At 47.6% G+C, this 6,000-nt stretch overlaps 2 pseudogenes; both read right to left on the bottom strand.

The window, feature by feature from the left end:
• Window positions 1-499: 499 nt before the first annotated feature.
• On the bottom strand, window positions 500-1,492 carry LOC142364501 (E3 ubiquitin-protein ligase ZNRF4-like; annotated as a pseudogene).
• A 1,834-nt stretch (window positions 1,493-3,326) lies between these two features.
• On the bottom strand, window positions 3,327-4,319 carry LOC142364500 (E3 ubiquitin-protein ligase ZNRF4-like; annotated as a pseudogene).
• Window positions 4,320-6,000: the final 1,681 nt, after the last annotated feature.

Raw genomic sequence — 6,000 nt, 5'->3', positions numbered from 1 at the left:
TTGTTTCATCATCATGCTTTATAGTACCCCACATTTTTCCCCCCACCCCTCTCTGTACTTGTCAGGCTAGGAAATGATTCCTGCTGGCTGCAACACACAGGGGACAGTTCTCACCTGGGATTTCTGGGCACTCCCCCGAGGTAACACTGAAAACCAAGATTCAGTGTGTTTGCATGTGTGCCCATGTGTCCATACATGTGTATTTTGAGAGGGAATTGAGGAAGTATCCCAATAGCTGTAAGCCAGTTCCCATACCAAATGTTCTTACATCCCTGCTTCCCTCCTCCTTTCTGCTTCTCCCCCATTGCTGTGGCTCAGGGAGTTTTTGGTATTTCCAGCTGAGATTTCATGCCTTTTTTTTTTCATTGCGGGGACCAGGGAGAGCAGCCAAAGCTGTGCTGTTAATTGCTTCCCAATACAAGCTAGTCTGCAGCAAGAGCTGAAAGAAAGCACAGGGGAGACTCCCCTCAATTTAATGATAACTTATCCTGGTCACAGCTCAAGTGGTGCTGTTCTGCTGTGCATCAAACCATTCCTCTTCCACTGTGCTTGCATCATCTTTCTCCTCTTCAATGTATTCCTCTTCACGCCCTTCTATGACTGCATTGTCTTCAGAGTCCTGTTTCTCCTCATTCACACCTTCGCCAGCCTGATCTGGCACGTCACCTTGCCTTTGGGTTTTCACCACCTGCTTGCAGAAGGGACGTCTCCTCTTCCCAAACTGGATGAAGAACCAGGTGTCGATGAAGGAACTGTAAGTGTAAGAACAGACCAGGATCTTTAGGTGGTCCCCTTCCTTGTACTCTGCTATGCAGATCACATGGGTCTCGTAATTGTCTACCTCCCCGTATGTGTGAAGCTTTCTCTTGTGAGCCCTCTTGTACAAGCTTAAGCCACCCATAATTGCAATAGTGGAAATAATGATGTAGAATACATTCCTGAAAACCTGCATGACGAAAGCTTCCTGCAGCATTTTAGCATTGTCTTGACAAGGATTCAAATACTGTTTGGGTGGCAGAAGTCTGATGCATGCCTGTTTCTCGTCTTACAGTGTCCTTTGCAAGTGAAGGGAGACCGATTGTCCCGTAAAGAGTGATGGTATCTTAATTTCTTTGTCATCAGCCATCACAGTAACCAGTTGCTCTGAATCCACATTGTGGACAACAGCAGCTTGGTATCTAGCCTGCTGGTCGTGAAGGACTTTCTCGGCAAAAGAGCAATCATACCCTTGTATGAGTGCAATGTAGGTCTCGGAGGCCTTTCTTGGTGTTGGAGGATTCTCTGTTGGATGGCAAGCATTTGATGGTGTCACCCTCATCAAATACCCTGTCAGCCCTTCTGCCGGGAGCCATGGCCCAAAGCATGCAGGCAGGGCTTCTTTATAAAGAACACACTCAGAACTGTCATTGTAAGCCACTTACCCAAAGGCAAGAGCAGCATTGAAGAAGGAAGCAGCAACCGTAAAGCAAAGAAGCAGGAGCCGGAGGTTCATGATGGAGGCAGTTGGGTAGCTCTGAACACCAATTTCCCGGCTTGTCCCGAAGGAAAAGTGTAAGAGGCAGTCACAGAGCCACAATCCCACCTGGATGATATCACTATGCCGTGACTTGGAGCCGCAGCAGGACGGAGATCAAAACCTGCTTCTGCCCTAGAGGTCTCCACAGGCTTTCTGCAGGTTCCGGAGGTTCTAAGGGTAGAACTCTTCTCTTTTGTTGTCTCTAGTGGCTAAGCAACACCCTTAGGTCATCTCTGCAGATCTGTGACATCACCCGGTGACCGTTTCCCAAGGCTGGGCTGTGTAACATTACTGCAAACCTGCTTAAACCTCTTCTCCCCTTCCTTTCTGGTCTGCTCCAAGCACGTAGCTTCTAACTTCATCTCCCTCTGGGTACCTAGAGGATGCCAGTCTCCTTTTGCTGATGATGTGCAGACAGGGTGAATGAGCCTCCCCATCAGCTACGTGTCTGTTGCTGAAAAACGTGGCAGAGTGGGAACAAGCTTCTGTCTGCTGGGGGGGTGTGTGGCAGCTTGGATTGGTCTGGCGAACATGCACTTTTTTCTCAAAATTGTGATGTTTGAAGTGATACCAAGCCAAATAAATTGCTTAGGGTAGAAGAGGTTTCTGCCATTTCAAATGAGTTGATTGGTAACTGCCGGTCAGAATGGCAGCTAGCAGAAGTTGAAAGTCTCTGTTTGCCCGTGTGGCCTCACTCTGCCATTACCCAAACTGGTGAGAGGGCAGATCCACCTCCAAGGCCCCTGGGTGAGCAGCTAGCTCTGCTGAAGGGGCTGATACGATAGGGTCTTGCTGAGGCTGAGCTTGTTGGTCTCCTGTCCTACCACAGTGAGAGTGGGTGGTGGATGAGCTTGGGAGGGCTACCTTCAACATCTATTGGGGCTTTTCACCTTATTTACTTTAAAATTTTAGCTGTTGGAAATGAAAAAGCTAAAAAAGACTTAAGCTTCTGTCTGTAAAAACTGATTTTAAAATTATGGTGGAAAAACTGAAAAAGGACTGGAAAGCATAAGGGACAAGTATTGTCCCTCCCTCCCAGAGTGTTTGACAGCAGAAACTCCCATCTTCCAGGCAATTCCCACTTGTATGGTGACTGCTCAGTGCCCGGAGGAACACCAGCCTGATGGGAATGCAGTAGCTCTTGGTTGTTGGAATGAACTAGGTCTGAATACGCAGTGAACCCAGGTCAGTTCAGAACCACAAATCCCTAAAAACCTGTACCTTTTAACAAACAGGTTAATAATTGAATAAATAATTGAATAAATATTTGCATGGTGATGCTCCTTGGACACCACATACCCGCTCAAATTAGATGTAATTTGTTTCATGGAGCTCTAACTCCTGCAGTGGAAATCTCGACTGTGGGTGCAGACACCGGACCCCATCAAATCTGCCCAGTTCTGTCTTTGCACTACTGGCTGAACCCCAAGCACTCCCAGGACACTGTCCTAAATAATCCTTCGGGCCACATCGGGAATGGCTTTGGGGAGTGCCCATGTGTCCATACATGTGTATTTTGAGAGGGAATGGAGGAAGTATCCCAATAGCTGTAAGCCAGTTCCCATACCAAATGTTCTTACATCCCTGCTTCCCTCCTCCTTTCTGCTTCTCCCCCATTGCTGTGGCTCAGGGAGTTTTTGGTATTTCCAGCTGAGATTTCATGCCTTTTTTTTTCATTGCGGGGACCAGGGAGAGCAGCCAAAGCTGTGCTGTTAATTGCTTCCCAATACAAGCTAGTCTGCAGCAAGAGCTGAAAGAAAGCACAGGGGAGACTCCCCTCAATTTAATGATAACTTATCCTGGTCACAGCTCAATTGGTGCTGTTCTGCTGTGCATCAAACCATTCCTCTTCCACTGTGCTTGCATCATCTTTCTCCTCTTCAATGTATTCCTCTTCACGCCCTTCTATGACTGCATTGTCTTCAGAGTCCTGTTTCTCCTCATTCACACCTTCGCCAGCCTGATCTGGCACGTCACCTTGCCTTTGGGTTTTCACCACCTGCTTGCAGAAGGGACGTCTCCTCTTCCCAAACTGGATGAAGAACCAGGTGTCGATGAAGGAACTGTAAGTGTAAGAACAGACCAGGATCTTTAGGTGGTCCCCTTCCTTGTACTCTGCTATGCAGATCACATGGGTCTCGTAATTGTCTACCTCCCCGTATGTGTGAAGCTTTCTCTTGTGAGCCCTCTTGTACAAGCTTAAGCCACCCATAATTGCAATAGTGGAAATAATGATGTAGAATACATTCCTGAAAACCTGCATGACGAAAGTTTCCTGCAGCATTTTAGCATTGTCTTGACAAGGATTCAAATACTGTTTGGGTGGCAGAAGTCTGATGCATGCCTGTTTCTCGTCTTACAGTGTCCTTTGCAAGTGAAGGGAGACCGATTGTCCCGTAAAGAGTGATGGTATCTTAATTTCTTTGTCATCAGCCATCACAGTAACCAGTTGCTCTGAATCCACATTGTGGACAACAGCAGCTTGGTATCTAGCCTGCTGGTCGTGAAGGACTTTCTCGGCAAAAGAGCAATCATACCCTTGTATGAGTGCAATGTAGGTCTCAGAGGCCTTTCTTGGTGTTGGAGGATTCTCTGTTGGATGGCAAGCATTTGATGGTGTCACCCTCATCAAATACCCTGTCAGCCCTTCTGCCGGGAGCCATGGCCCAAAGCATGCAGGCAGGGCTTCTTTATAAAGAACACACTCAGAACTGTCATTGTAAGCCACTTACCCAAAGGCAAGAGCAGCATTGAAGAAGGAAGCAGCAACCGTAAAGCAAAGAAGCAGGAGCCGGAGGTTCATGATGGAGGCAGTTGGGTAGCTCTGAACACCAATTTCCCGGCTTGTCCCGAAGGAAAAGTGTAAGAGGCAGTCACAGAGCCACAATCCCACCTGGATGATATCACTATGCCGTGACTTGGAGCCGCAGCAGGACGGAGATCAAAACCTGCTTCTGCCCTAGAGGTCTCCACAGGCTTTCTGCAGGTTCCGGAGGTTCTAAGGGTAGAACTCTTCTCTTTTGTTGTCTCTAGTGGCTAAGCAACACCCTTAGGTCATCTCTGCAGATCTGTGACATCACCCGGTGACCGTTTCCCAAGGCTGGGCTGTGTAACATTACTGCAAACCTGCTTAAACCTCTTCTCCCCTTCCTTTCTGGTCTGCTCCAAGCACGTAGCTTCTAACTTCATCTCCCTCTGGGTACCTAGAGGATGCCAGTCTCCTTTTGCTGATGATGTGCAGACAGGGTGAATGAGCCTCCCCATCAGCTACGTGTCTGTTGCTGAAAAACGTGGCAGAGTGGGAACAAGCTTCTGTCTGCTGGGGGGGTGTGTGGCAGCTTGGATTGGTCTGGCGAACATGCACTTTTTTCTCAAAATTGTGATGTTTGAAGTGATACCAAGCCAAATAAATTGCTTAGGGTAGAAGAGGTTTCTGCCATTTCAAATGAGTTGATTGGTAACTGCCGGTCAGAATGGCAGCTAGCAGAAGTTGAAAGTCTCTGTTTGCCCGTGTGGCCTCACTCTGCCATTACCCAAACTGGTGAGAGGGCAGATCCACCTCCAAGGCCCCTGGGTGAGCAGCTAGCTCTGCTGAAGGGGCTGATACGATAGGGTCTTGCTGAGGCTGAGCTTGTTGGTCTCCTGTCCTACCACAGTGAGAGTGGGTGGTGGATGAGCTTGGGAGGGCTACCTTCAACATCTATTGGGGCTTTTCACCTTATTTACTTTAAAATTTTAGCTGTTGGAAATGAAAAAGCTAAAAAAGACTTAAGCTTCTGTCTGTAAAAACTGATTTTAAAATTATGGTGGAAAAACTGAAAAAGGACTGGAAAGCATAAGGGACAAGTATTGTCCCTCCCTCCCAGAGTGTTTGACAGCAGAAACTCCCATCTTCCAGGCAATTCCCACTTGTATGGTGACTGCTCAGTGCCCGGAGGAACACCAGCCTGATGGGAATGCAGTAGCTCTTGGTTGTTGGAATGAACTAGGTCTGAATACGCAGTGAACCCAGGTCAGTTCAGAACCACAAATCCCTAAAAACCTGTACCTTTTAACAAACAGGTTAATAATTGAATAAATAATTGAATAAATATTTGCATGGTGATGCTCCTTGGACACCACATACCCGCTCAAATTAGATGTAATTTGTTTCATGGAGCTCTAACTCCTGCAGTGGAAATCTCGACTGTGGGTGCAGACACCGGACCCCATCAAATCTGCCCAGTTCTGTCTTTGCACTACTGGCTGAACCCCAAGCACTCCCAGGACACTGTCCTAAATAATCCTTCGGGCCACATCGGGAATGGCTTTGGGGAGTGCCCATGTGTCCATACATGTGTATTTTGAGAGGGAATGGAGGAAGTATCCCAATAGCTGTAAGCCAGTTCCCATACCAAATGTTCTTACATCCCTGCTTCCCTCCTCCTTTCTGCTTCTCCCCCATTGCTGTGGCTCAGGGAGTTTTTGGTATTTCCAGCTGAGAT

Source organism: Opisthocomus hoazin, chromosome 27, assembly GCF_030867145.1.
Source record: "Opisthocomus hoazin isolate bOpiHoa1 chromosome 27, bOpiHoa1.hap1, whole genome shotgun sequence".
Taxonomy (NCBI): Eukaryota; Metazoa; Chordata; class Aves; order Opisthocomiformes; family Opisthocomidae; genus Opisthocomus; species Opisthocomus hoazin.
The sequence above is the reverse complement of the archived record's forward strand: the minus strand, read 5'-3'. Positions and strand labels throughout refer to the sequence as shown.